Here is a 14,632-nt window from a genome sequence, read left to right on the forward strand (position 1 = left end):
GTGACACATGAGGAGAATGTCCCCCTGAACACATTATCGAAGGGGCCATTCTCTACCGAGAAGATGAACACAAGACCCACTCTGGTTACGTTTGCCCCTTGCCCTGTGGGGACCGACGGTACCGCAGGGAAGCCATTGGGGCCCAGGCTGAAAAGCACAGTTGAACAGGAGTCCATGGTTGACAGTAAGAACAGCAAGGAGACTTTGGAATTCCCTAGTGACCACACGCACTCAGACGACGAGGAGCTTTGGATGGGCCCCTGGAACAACCTCCATATACCAATGACAAAACTCTGATTTTTTTTAAAAAGTTATTTTGATTTTTACTTCAGTTTTTAATAAACTGTGCTTTTTATTGACACTGGGAAAACGATGTATGGGATTTATATCATGCACACAAGCTAAAACTTTGAACGATATGCTTTAAAGTTTAAAAAGAGACAAATTTGCACTTGCCTTTGTATCAATTAATTGTTCTTCCCAGGAAATCTTTCTGGACAGACTCTCTATTCCCTGAATAACATACCATTTAAACTTACCATTTAGCTGTTTGGTTGGGTTTTTTTTTTTCATTTTAATAAATGAGAAATAATTTACTAAGTTATATCATTTATATTTTGTTAATTAACCTAGATTACTCTTCAGCTTCACAGTACCAACATGTACCAACACTTTTTGGTACACGTTGTGAATTTACTTTTCATAAAAATGGGAAAAATTAGAGCATTTTACAGGTAATGGGTTTATACAGTTGCCATCTATACCATCCTGATTTTTTCAAGGAAAGAATTACAGAGTGATAGCAAATGTGAGAATCTTTGTAAATTACTGAGAATCATGAGCCTATTTTCCTTATTGTCCGATATAGGTTTTCAGATATTTACATATGCATTTGTTGACCTTTTAAATAACACTTGAAATCATCTCTCTTTTATAAACACCATTCACAACTTTCCCTGGCATCTCCCCCACTCCAACCGCTTCGCACACGTACTTCACGAACACTCTATCCACACCAAACATAGTAGGTGATTTAGTTTCGCCATCTGAAGTTAAATAATTGTCTGGAGCATCACAGAAATCTCACCCTCAGCAAAAGCTTACTGAGGTGGGAAAGGATCAAATAGGCAATAATGTATCTAGAACCACAACTTCAATATGGAAGATGTAGTAAGATCAGAGGAGTCTCACATTGATGTCATTGGTCATGAATATTTTATAAACCCAGTGTAAAGGAATTTGGCAGGGTCAAGAATTTATATAATAGATGAAATGCCTACGAAGGGTATAAATCCATAGCTTCAATCACTTCTCCCAGGTCCAGCTTATTTATAGAATATTTTAATACCCATAATATTTATGTGCATACAGTGCAGAACCAGAATATGATTGCCTGGGCATTTTTTTTTTAATCAAAAAACAGTCTTGATTTTTCACCACTGAACAAAGCACAGTGTTTCATCATTAACAAATGAAAACCAAGTATTCTTTCCAAAAAAAAAACAAAACAAAACAAGAAACTTGCCTTGTGTGTTGCATACTCTCCAGATATTAAAAGGATGACAGAATATAAAATTCAGAATTGTATTGAATATGACTTTGTATGATACTGAGTTCACCTCAAATCTTGCACATTATTGACCAAGTTCAGATTTCAATAAAATTCTCATGCATGCTTATTATATGGTTGAAAGACCGAATAATGCACTATCAATTTCTCTCTCTCATGTTTCATAGTTTAAAAATAGTTGATTATAATGCTGTTTCCTTATTTCCAAAGTGAATGAATTGTATGTAACATGAACTTGCCAACTTATATAACTAGTATGGTTTAATTTCAGGTTTCAAAAAGTACTTGAGATCAAATGCAGGAACATCTCATTTATCTGACATTATTGGAAATCAATGCCTTCTGTACCCTTGCTGGAAAACCTGCCAGCATTAACTGGAAAGAAATATGGCATTCTAACATTAGGCTGTTAGAAATATAGTCCTGCTCACACCCCCAGGTGTACTAAACAAAAATCCACGTTCTCACAAGATCCCAAGGCGGTTGGTATGCATATTAAATTTTGACAAAGAATGACCTATACCACTCAACTCCACCAGAGCTTACTCCTTAAAGCACCAGAGCAATTGTTTTTAGTGTAACATATGTCGAAGTTAGATTGTGCATATTATACTTTCCTACCTGTTCAGTCAGAGATCACTAACTACATTATTTCCCTGCTGTCTGAGGGTCATCTCGCCTAGCATCCCATGATGGTCTCTGTGCAAAGAGCTTTATCTGTTTCTCTCTCCCTTTTCAGGCTGTGATATTTAACCAATTTTGTCCCTTTGCCTCTCTCTAAAATATATCTTCCAGTTTATTTCTAATTTCCTGGTGAGAAAGTCTGTGTCTTTGTTTTGCATGTTATTGAAAAATTATTAAACCCTAGACAGGGATCAGGCATGTGGATTCAAACAGAAGTCTGGTAATTTGCAGAAGCTTTTTGGGATTGCTATTGGGATCTGAGTGCTGTCTGAGATCTGAAGTTGGCAGAAGACTAATGTCTAGATAATATGAGATGTCACTGTATTTTAAGGTTCACTCTTTACAAGGAAACATCAAAATATCACAAGCTACTTAGCAGACACATTTCAGCAATTTCCAGGTGACCATTTCAGCAAAAACAAGAAAGCTAAGCAGTATTTACACAGAGCAACCAAACCAAACATTTGGTCAGTATATTTTGAGGTAAAGTAAACACAGCAGCAAGAGCAGTACTAACTAAGTAAGTCTGGACTGCATCAGTTACTTTGATAGGACTTTCACTGTTCTAGAACACTCCGACTCAGGATTAAAATTGTGGAACCCAGGGGAGATGCCCACATAGTTTAAATTTAATACTTGATATAAATGATGTTTCTATGTGAAGAAACTTATAAAGAAATTGGTGGTTATTTTTCCTAGATAGGCATAGGGTTTGTTCTTAGTCAGCACCGGCTTTTGATCAGGAAGAAGGAACAGGAGATCCCAGCTGGTTAAGATGAGAACCAACTGACAGGACTCTCTTATTGCTAAACCTGCAGACTTCAGGAGGTCTCGTGGGCAGGAAGGGCAGGGGGAGGAAGAAGGAAAACTAAGTTAAGGTGACAGAACATTTGTGACTCTATGGCCAGCAGCTCACAGATGCAAACCTCTTAACCCAGCCTCCTCACTTTCCTTAATTATAGACTCTCAGAGTTGTTATAGAATCATAACTGTAGGTTAGCCAAAAGCATCTTTTTAAATCCAGAAAAAAAGAAGTTTGCCTTGGATTTTATATGTGATACGTCATTTGTGTTATTAGGCCACACTGTACCTTTTTGGCTTTTTTTTTGTTTTTTAGAGCACATTGTTAACAGGGAGGTTAAAACATTATTTAGCCTATGCAGTTCTTCCAAATGGGATATGGGGGACACTATTAAAATATCATTAATAGCATTTATGGATCATAGAGCCTGAAAAAAATGAAATATTGATGCTTGAGGGAAGACATGTTCTTTCTTTTATTTCATGAGCTTTTCTTTATCTTTTTCTCTCATTCTGCTCCACCGTCTGCACTCTGCCCCCTAAGAGCAGCTTCTGCACACCACGTCAATTAATTTGTAAAATAGGCAGAAAGTGCTAATAATCTCTTCTCAGGGCAGATGCCCGCTGGTGCCTCAAATAACACAGCGATAGGCTGAGGGATAGGTTCAAACTAATACTGAGGACCTCTCTTTTTATTGATCGTGTCTCCCTCTTCTCAGATGATACCGTGAATTCCTTTGGTTTACTTTTCTCTCTTTTGTTTTTGCATTTGTGGACCTCGATCCTTTATAATGATCTTTACTCTTTAGATTTGTTTTTCACTGCAATCTACTTTAAATTTATGGTAAGTTAAGCACATGTATGGAAGATGTGAACTTTGTCTATGGTTTGGGAAATTATCAACACATTCACTGCTTTCCCAATTGCTTTATCCAAACACCTGTTTTTCCCTAACAAATATGTTACTGTATGAGGAATATGAATTAGAGACTTTCAGTTAAAATGCATTGTTACTCACCACACGATGTTTCAAAAATAAATTTCCATTTGAAAAAAAAAAACCTGTTTCTCATTTTTCTGTCAGGTGAAGATAAAAATCAGTAACTATTTTCCCATTTATGTGTTTAATATTTCAGTTTGATAGCACAAAGAAACACCTGCTCTGCAGACTCTTATCTTTGGATGATGCAGAGAAGGGAAGTGTCCTTAAAACGCTCATCCTTTCATAGACATTTCAGTCATGTACACAAGTCACCAAATTCTAAGAAGGATGGACACAGTATTTCCTAAAATACTGGCTATTTGTTTACAAAACTATAATCACTTAAACACGAAGGTGTTCATATACAATCAGTTACATTAAGAGAAAATGCTAAATAGGGGGCGTCTGTGTGGCTCAGTTGGTTAAGCGTCTGCCCTCGGCTCAGGTCATGATCCCAGGGATCAAATCCTGCATCAGACTCTTTTGCTCGGCGGGGAGTCTGCTTTTCCCTCCCTCTGTTCTTGCCCCCACTGGGGCTCTCTCTCTCTCTCTCTTTCAAATAAATAAATGAAATCTTAAAAAGAATGCTAAATAGAATAACTATATCAAAAAGCATAGTTGACATGAAGTTACATTATGTAACATGATAGAAGGCTGATGTTTCAGAGATTTACAATTTGTACACCTCTAATTTTCCATCTACCCACCTGACTATATGAAATATACTCGTATTTCCCTATTATAACTTTGTAATGCAGCTGATGATAATGTCAATCGCCTTCTCTCTCAAACAATCAGGATCGGGAAGGATACATTTTCTAAGACAACCATTGTGAATATCGAGAGAATTCCTGCTCCTTTGCCATTCTGTTGCTCATCACAGACAGAAATCTATGTATCCCTGTATTTCCAGAGCCTACATGCCCTACCTGAACAACAGCTGTTAAGGAAAATATTGAGTGAGTTCATTCTTGGCCCAATACCATGTAACTTAGGGCATGTCATTTTACAATTTGCCCCCTTCATTGGAATATGGCAATAACAACATTCACTCAGAGGTAAAATTGGATATTTAATCTGAACCTATTTTGACATCTCTATAATGCTATATGTTCAGAACAAAAGATTAGAAAACTTCCTTTGCATTCTTCTTCATAAGTAGGCCTTTTAATATTTTACTGGCTAAATGCCAGTATACATTTTTTTATGGGTTTTTTTTTTTTAAGACTTTATTTATTTGACAGAGACACCGCGAGAGAGGGAACACAAGCAGGGGGAGTGGGAGAGGGAGAAGCAGGCTTCCCGCCGAGCAGGGAGCCCGACGAGGGGCTCGATCCCACGACCCTGGGATCATGACCTGAGCCAACGGCAGACGTTTAATGACTGAGCCACCCAGGCGCCCCAATGCCGGAATACATTTTATCGATCTATTCCATATAGTAGATATTCTAAGTTACAGGTATATGTCTTCAAAGAGAAAGAGAAATTTATAGAATTTCTCCCTTGGACTTGAGCTTCTGTATAATTAAAAAAAAAAAAAAGCACCAGTGAATGTGGACAAGGGACCACTGAGAAGTCTCGTCCAAAACCTGCTTCATTTTCATCTAAACACATACCTTAAATGCATCTTTCATGTAAACACTGAATTAACAATGATTCTTTTGAATTTGTTGTGAAAGAGAAGGCTTTTATCAAAATCTGTCCCTGTTCCCTTAATCTCAACATCATGATTCACATAAAGGAGTGTACTGACGAAAGATGGTATGGAAATATCAGTATCTGTGATTCTGGCTCCCTTTGCTACCTACTTCCCAGGACATTTCTTCACCTATGCCGTCTCCTATAGAGAATTCTGATCTCTCAAACCCTTTAAAAATATCATTCATTGGACAACGAGGAGAGAGAATGAAATTTTAACCAGCTTTTAGAAAGGTAGATAGATGATAGGTGTATGTAGATACAGATGGGATTTAGATATGTAAATGGTACCTATATAAATGGTGTAGACACATAAAAATGGTATGAGCCCATGTCCACGTATTTAACTTGTTTTGCTTTAGTTACACAGACATATTTAAATTCTTAGAAAATACATTTATCCAAATGCTACTTTCACTGACTCTCACATGTAACATAATATTTTTATACTATCAAGCTCACCATCAATATCAGTGTGTGTTTTCTCCAGAGGGACAGGTACTCGTGCATATAATATTAAGACAGTTAATTTTTGGGGTGGTGTGGGGAAGGGGAGATTGGAAATATATACTCCTGATACAACAAATATTTGTCTTTTAAAAGTAGGCATAGATACTGTATGCCTTTTCAATCTAACCCTTAAAGGCTTATTTATGGTCGCATGTATAACTGAGACCTTCCAACTGCTGTAACTTGCTTGGAGAGCGAGAGGCATAGGCTAGAAACAGTATCTAAACAGCATTATTAGGTTTATATCAGGTCTTTGCCACCACCGAGAGACAAATTTATCCAAAGAACCTTAAGTCTTAATTTTACTGCTAAAATAATTTGGGTCCTAAGCTAACCAACACATCATTATCTAGCCAATTTTGCAACGTACATATCAGTCAGTTTCCCAGTGTTGCTTAAGGAATACATTTTGGTTCTGGTCATTCCCTGGTTACTATTTTCCATTGGTCACATCGCAGAATCTCTGGTTCGGTTTCCGTAACCACAAAAGGAGTTTGGACAGAAGAGTCTCGGGGCCATTCTGAGTTGAAGCTGAACTCATGGGCATGGCATTACCTGGGACCGAGGAAGCCTGACTGCGCCCATCCCCCCGCCCACATCATGTCTTTACAGCCCATTTCAGAACAGAAAGGTGTCGTGGTGATTTACAAAAATGCAGAGACTACAAGAAGTGGAATAAGGTTGAAAGAATGAGACAAAGGGAAACAAAGACGAGGCAAGAGTAAATACAGTGGTTACATTACCACTTACGTGCCCCACGGTCCTAGACATTATTAATTTAGCCCTAATCTCCCCCAGCTGTCGGACCAAAAAGGGAAGTATAATTAGTTACAAGATTCATAGTGTGCATAAAGTTAAGAAACAGTTATTGGAGAGAAGTCAGCTTTGCTTGTTGCCAAGACTCGAGAGAAATTCGTCCTAAGGATCTTTTAGAAAAACTCCGCTATATGATATACTGGCTTCGTTGCCGCCATTCAAACCTCATTTCTGTAGGTCTTGGCTTTCTCTTGGCCAGCTCACGAACATCAGCCTTCCTTCCAGGAGCTCTTCAAGTGTTTAAGTCACAAACTATTCCCCTGTTATCAGCGTTTCCCACAGTGATTACTCCAAGAGTAGATTGCCAGAATACTTCCTCCTTCCTTCCACTAGCATTCTGTCTTGCCCACAGATTTATATTAATCCCACTTTAATTAAGTCATTAATCAAAGGCTGGGTTGTAAAGGTCTGCAATTTTCACAGCTCCGTGGCTGTGCTACTCGCTGATGATGGCATATGTAAATGCAGACCGATTTCTTTATTTCTTCAGAACATAGACTTGTTCTCCCCTTGAGGTTTGAGCCTGAATTTAAGGAACTTTTCTTTTTTTTGACAAATGAAACTAGCTCTTATAGATAAAAATTTGAGGAATATGCCATCCCCTTAATTGCTGGACGAATTTAGCCTAATTATGTCCAGTATGTTAATTAGTATTTCATATTCATATATTTGGAAAAGAATGGGTGCGGGTAGTATTTTTGGCGATGTCTTATAAACCAGTTCTCCAGAAAAAAAAAATAAACACATAAAAACAAATCAAAATGGTTCGTTGTGTTTTCAGATTCCCACCGTAATCACGTACTGATGGCTTCATAACTAGCCTGCCAAATCCCCGCACTCAACCTCGGCCTTCCCCGCCTGTATGGACTGCTTTGCGCGGTTTGTACTAAGCACCTACTTTCACTTCCCAAAACGGCAGCAGAAACTGTTTCTGGAAGCCAAGAAAGGCTTTATGGAAGGACATGCCTGAAGGACAACAGCAAAGGATCAATTAGACAAATCTCCGCCATCCGTGGGAGAGGAGACCACGAGAGGACAGGAGAATGCCAGAAAGACCATTTTGTGCCAAGACCAGAAATGTAACAAAATTAAATTATATATTCAGGAAACGACCAATAATTCCATTTCACATGTTAACGAAATGCAATGGAGTAGGGCGGGGTCAGAAAATGTAAGACGAGCCTGCGTCTCAGGCAGGAGCTAGACCATCAAAGTACCTACTTCCATCTTATCACAGACAACTGGGCAACCACTTAAAACAAGCTCGCAGGACAGGAGATCGCATAAGAAGCTTTGTATATAGGATGAAAGGGAAGATTCCTAAGGAAAAGGTTATGAGTAAGAGAAAGAGAAAACATTTCAGCCCAAAGGCCTGGATTCAAGCCTCAGGTTACTGATGAATACACTCATGGGCCCAAGGACCCAGGGCAACATTGTCATTTTCCCACTCTAACCGTTCCTCTTGAGGTTACCAATCACCTGCTCTTACAATGTAGATTTCAACCCAGATCCTCTCATTCACTTTTCTTTCATCTGGTATCGAAGCCACCATTTCACGTCAAGCTGGATTCCTGCCCCAAGTGGCTGTGTCTGTCTTGTCATGGGGCACTGCTGTGACTCATTCCTGACAATCAGTTTTATCAGATTTTTAATCCCTTCTGGAGGCTATGAATGCGAAGTCTCCACTACTAACATGTTTCAAGTGACCATGCTATTTCTCTAGCCCATTCGGTCAGTTATAGACACAACATTGCGGGCTGGAAACTCATCTCTCATCTTCCTGCTTCCGGACCATTCAGTCGGACAATGAAGCACTCGGTCTCTCAAAGGCGGACCCACAGTTAGGGGATCCGATGGACCTTCTGTGTTCGCTCCCACCCACACACATCTGGAGTTGTTGCCCATACTGGGATGGCAACCTCAAAAATGAACTCACAAATATTTCTAATTCTTCCTCCTCCACCCCTCTGTGCTCCACACACCTCAGTGACACCGTTAGGTCCCTCCCTGTGGCTGCCTTTCCAAAAGGGTCGTCTCTTCTTGGCTGCTTTCTGAATAATGAACAGAACAAGGGGGGTGGGTTGGTGCCTACATAAGCCTACTTTAAATTTTGAGATTTTGCCTTGACAATTCTTGACCTTGTTTATACTTACTGGTGAAAGTAACCAAAGCCCAGCCTGGTGGTACGCCGAGTGGAAAGATGACGGAAGGAGCCAGACAGATTCAAGTGTAATAATGATGCAGACATCTGGATTAAAAACACAGTTTCTCTTGCACTCGGCACTCGTGTTTGAAAGGCTTGGGTGCAAAGAGAGGGTGATCACAGAAGAGGTGAAATTATAGGCACTGGAATAGGCCATGCTAACACCACTGTGGTGGAGGCGAAGCATCTTCCCAAGTTCCTGGGTGGGGACGAGGCGCCTGGGAGGGACACACAGCCTAAACCAAATGGCATCTGCGTCTCAAATTCTGGCCTGCTGCTGCCCCTGTCAACCCTCCCCACCCTGCCCTAAAACAGGACAGTGCACATGGATGCCATTCTGCTCTTCGGGAAAGCCACCATGAGAATTAAGCCTTAACTTTGTGATGATAATACACATATTTCTTCACTAAGCCAATGTGAGCATGGTCCAAATAAGGTTGTACAACAAATCTCGGAGTTCATTGTGCCCTTTTGGGTTATGTGTTTCTCCAGGGGCCACAAATCACCTCCATTAGGACTGAGGTTCATTTTAGCCCATTTATTGCCCCAAAGATCAGCAAGTTGATCTAAATTTTTTTGCCCAGGCCACAGTAAGTAATGGCCTCGCCTTGGACTGCCTCTTGGCTATCTAGCGTGAGAATTACTGATCCCCTATAGGACTTAGCATACTTAGCTGTGTCTGGTACCCTGGGCCCAGAATTTGGGGCAAAGACTGGCTTATAATTCCTGGAATCCTGTTGATCATTGCCTTAACTAAGCGCTTACAACGTAGTTATTTCTGGCCTCCGTCAGATTAATTAGAACGGCCAGTGGAGTGACACACTTCTAGACTTTTCAAATTCAGTCAAGAACACATCAGGCACACGGAGTGAGGGTTGACAAAAGGAAATCCACCAAGATTCAGGAGCATCTCTTAAAGTTGCTCACTGCAAACACAACCCTGAGAAATGGCCCTGAGTGAAGAGCCATGAGGCCTTGGATTTCCCCCCGTTTCACCCTCAGGGTGTTTTTGTTCCAGACTTTTAATGAGACACCTCCCTGTTGAATGGTTTCCCCCAGAACCTGAGAGGGCAGATTGACAGCAAATTACAAACTGTGGATTTTTAGTCCATTTTGCCACTGCGTGCTCACAGTGTCTTCTGTGCCATTAGGAAGCCAAGGTCATGCCTTCTCCAATATAATCTGGATCTCAAGTCTGGAGGAAAGGGGGCTCCCATTATATATATAATATACATAAAATATATATAAAATTTCTTCATATTTTATATTTATAATATAAATATATATTATACATATATAAATATATTCTGAAGGGAAATATGTATATATATTCCACAGAGAAAAAGTCTGATGGCATATTTGTACTTTAATATTTATATTTCTTTTATGTTAAGTGTGGTAATCAGAATTCTTGAGGTTTTTTATTTTGGCCAATTATCTGAATAAAAAAATAAAAGAAGGCTAGCTGTTTATTTTTTTAAAGATTTTATCTATTTCAGAGAGAGAGAGTATGAGCAGGGGCAGGGGCAGGGTGGGGAGCAGAGGGAGAAGCAGACTCCCCACAGAAAGCTAGTTGTTTATAATTTTTTTCATAATTATCTTTAGACCAAAGGTGTTAATGGGTGCCCTAGGGAACACTGTTTTGGAAATGAATTTGTTTAATATTATAATTGATGATCTGAAAGACAGAAGAACGTGGCCTTTAATGAAATACCTAGCAAGACTAATTTGAAAGGTGCTAAACACACCATCAGAAGCAAATTAGGGGCACCTGAGTGGATCAGTCGATTAAGCGACTCTTGATTTGAGCTCAAGGCATGATCTCAGGGTTCTCAGATTGAGCCCCATGATGGACTCTGATCTCAGTGGGGAGTCTGCTTGAGATTCCCTCGGCCCTTCCCCGCTGGCACATCCTCCCTCTCTAAAATAAATAAAATCTTAAAAAAAAAAAAAAGTAACTTAGAAAAACATGAACAATTGAAACAAATTCATATTTTGCACAAAAATACTCAAGGAATTCTAAACCAAATGAAAATAATATTCCCCTACTAGCAAAAGGGACAATCAGATTGGGAGACAAATTGCCTCACCTAATGGAAAGCACTACGATTCAATGCTAATATATATTTATATATTTTTTGAGTTTGTAGCTTTATGTGTTTGCCACAGCAACCTAAAAAAATTCATGATATTTTGGTTGAAGGCTTGACTGCCTCCTTCCTATAACAAACTAAAAACGATTTTATTCTTTTACTGCTCTTGCTGGTGTATTTGGTGAGCCCACCACCGTCTCCCCAACAGCAGTGCCTGAGAATTCTAATTCTCTACATCCTCCAAAATTTGATTTTATCAAACTTTTAAAGTTTTGTCAGGCTCATAGGAGATGAAAATACCTTATGGTTTTAAATTACCTTTCCCTCTTTATTAGTGAAATTGAGCATTTTTCCATGTTCTCACTGGGCATTTACATTACTTCATTTATGGCTTTCCTCCTTGCGTACTTTTCTCATCTCTATGTTAGGTTTCTCCTTTTATTTCCCAAAAATAAATTTTGTATGTTAAGAATGTTAAATTTTGTCATGTATGTTGTAAATACCTATTCTGATGTACAATGGACCTTTTGATTTTGCTTATGGACTCTGATCAGACAATTTAAAAGAAGTAATGGTTAAATATATTTACTTCCCCTTATATGTTTTGTCTTTGTTAAAGAAGGTTCCTCCATGCTTAAATCAAACAATATTTTATTCTAATCTTAAAAAGAAATTAATAATACACCTTAAATTTATTTATTGTTTTGCACAGGTGTGCCTGTAGCTACTTATAAGCATGAGACACACAAAAATCATTCACTGTGCCTGAAGGGAAGAATATCAACTGTTGTCAAAAGATCAGGGTCTAGTTATAGGCTCTGCCATCACTATATGAGCATGGGTGACATGTTTAATTTCCTGGGGTCTTAGTTTCTAAATTTTTTAAAGTGATTAGCCCTATATTCTGCCAAACAGAGCTTATCCCTAGGATATGTATAGGGTGCTCCAGGAATGCATTTATTATGGGAGTCTTATCTATAAAACAATTTGAATCACTCTCATCAGCCTGTTACACTCTAAGTACCTGGTCTCATGAGATCCTTCAAAGGGAATCAGGTGCTGGGAAAAATCTGCCATGCTTGTGAATCCCAGAGCTCTTTGGGACATCTGATCAATCCCACTGATGGGGAAGATAGAGGATCAGAACGTTCCCTGGAAAGCACAGAGTCCCTACCCATCTGAGTTCTGATTCAAGCTCAAGGTTTCCTGCTGGAAAGGCATTGCCCGATTTACAATTAACAAAAACAAAATAATAAAAAAAAAACACTATTTATCCCTTTAAAGCAGAGCATGATCTCATTAAATATCTATTGACACTAATGACAAATTTGTAAAACACAGTTTCTAATCTCTCTTAGTGGGACTAGTGGGTTATATTCATGGAAAGAGAAGGGATCTTTGCTTTAAAGATGCTCTAGTTAGTGACTCAAGGTAAGTTATTATCAGGGAGGCAGAAGATAGTCAAAATGCATTGTGTTGCAAGTCTGAAATAATTGTATCACATATATTTAATATTTAACAGCATGGTACTTCACCATGTCTTAAAGACTGTCGGTATTAAGTGTGGGGATGTGTGGTGGCAAGCAAGAAGCACATCCCACCCAAAACTACGGGGGGCGAATTCTGTAGAGAGCTAGTAGAGATAGCCCCTCAGTGGATCCACAAAGTACCCGAGGACTTCATGGTCCACAGTTAGGTGTGGCTACCATCTCTGGGGGTGGGTTGGCTTTGCTCTTCTGTGACTGGCCACGGCTTGGAGCTTTGGGCAGCTGAACGCACAGCCATCAGATGCAGGTGACTGTGATGGGGACACAGAGCGGGACCACAAAGGGCCAAAGAGGGGAAGCTTCACTAGAAAGTATGAGTGAAGCTTATAATCATAAGCATGATTTCACGAAATACATTCGCTTTCTACTCCTGAAAACGAATGGCGAAAAGTGCAGTGAGGAGAAAAAAACTTCCGTTAAGAGGCTTTTCTAAACTCGACTTTGATAGTCAAACAGAGGCTTCTGATTACTGTGAGGGGTCTTGAGATATGCTTATCTGCCTGGGTTTGTTTTCAGAATTCCCATTTGGTTTCCAAACAAGTTATGTGATCTCACACAATCATCCCCTAGGACTCACTCCCTCTAGTCAAAATTCTTCTGCGTACGTGAGTTCCTAATAACCACAGTAACAGACTCCTTATTTTAAAAATGATTTGTACTTCAAAAAATATAAAAATTTTAATATTGATGTGGTGTGACTAAGAGCCTTTCCTGTAAGAAATTCAGAAACAGAGTCGCCCTGTTTTATTTTCTACCCACCTACTGTTTCATTTTCAGGAGCAAAAATTCCATTTATGTCCTCTTTCATTTATATATATATTTTTTAAAGATTTATTTATTTTGAGAGAGTGAGAATGAGAGAGAGAGAGAGAATACATGAGAGGGGGGAGGGTTAGAGGGAGAAGCAGGCTCCTTCCTGAGCAGGGAGCCCAATGCGGGACTCGATCCCGGGACCCCAGGATCATGACCTGAGCCGAAGGCAGTCGCTTAACCAACTGAGCCACCCAGGTGCCCTCTTTCATTTATATTTTATTTTAATCAGAGTACTTTCACCTTCAACAATCACACTGCAAAATCCACTCACCTTGAATAACGTGCTTATTTATCAACTGGGATCCATCACGTAGGTGGTGCTGATGGACAGATTTATAGGTAAAGTGCCAAAAACATGCCGGCTGCTTGAGGAATGCAGGACTTTCTCGGCTGAGAACAATTCAACCGAACACATATTTTATTTAAAAATAAGCAACCGGCTTTTGAATGATCTGCCTCTCACATGGAGAATCACGCTAACCTCTGAGCTGTAGTTTATTGTCACGGCAAGAATAAATTCATGGCTGATGATGAGCTCACTTGTCATAGGAAATGCTGTAGCCTTTCCTTAAAAATATTCCCTAAAGTATTTGGTGGAGAAATATTCCCTAAAGTATTTGGCTGGCCCCTGTAACTGCCTCCCTTACGGTGCCAAGCTGTCTACTCAAGTTTTCCTGGATACAATACCTTGGAACAGAATACAGCGGCCAAGACTCCAGGAAATGCTGCAGTGTATACGGTAGCTTATGTACAAATGCATTATGTCACTTCTCTCAACAAATAGTCTCTCTGCCACGAAACGTTACAGTACTTGTATTCCACGACACTCCTCTTCTGATGGCGCCTCCCACTTCTGTTCTGTCCCCACTCAGGAGCACTTGCTCCCGTAATCGTAAATGCCTCCCAGATTACCCC

The sequence above is a fragment of the Zalophus californianus genome, chromosome 15 (assembly GCF_009762305.2).
Source record: "Zalophus californianus isolate mZalCal1 chromosome 15, mZalCal1.pri.v2, whole genome shotgun sequence".
Classification (NCBI taxonomy): Eukaryota; Metazoa; Chordata; class Mammalia; order Carnivora; family Otariidae; genus Zalophus; species Zalophus californianus.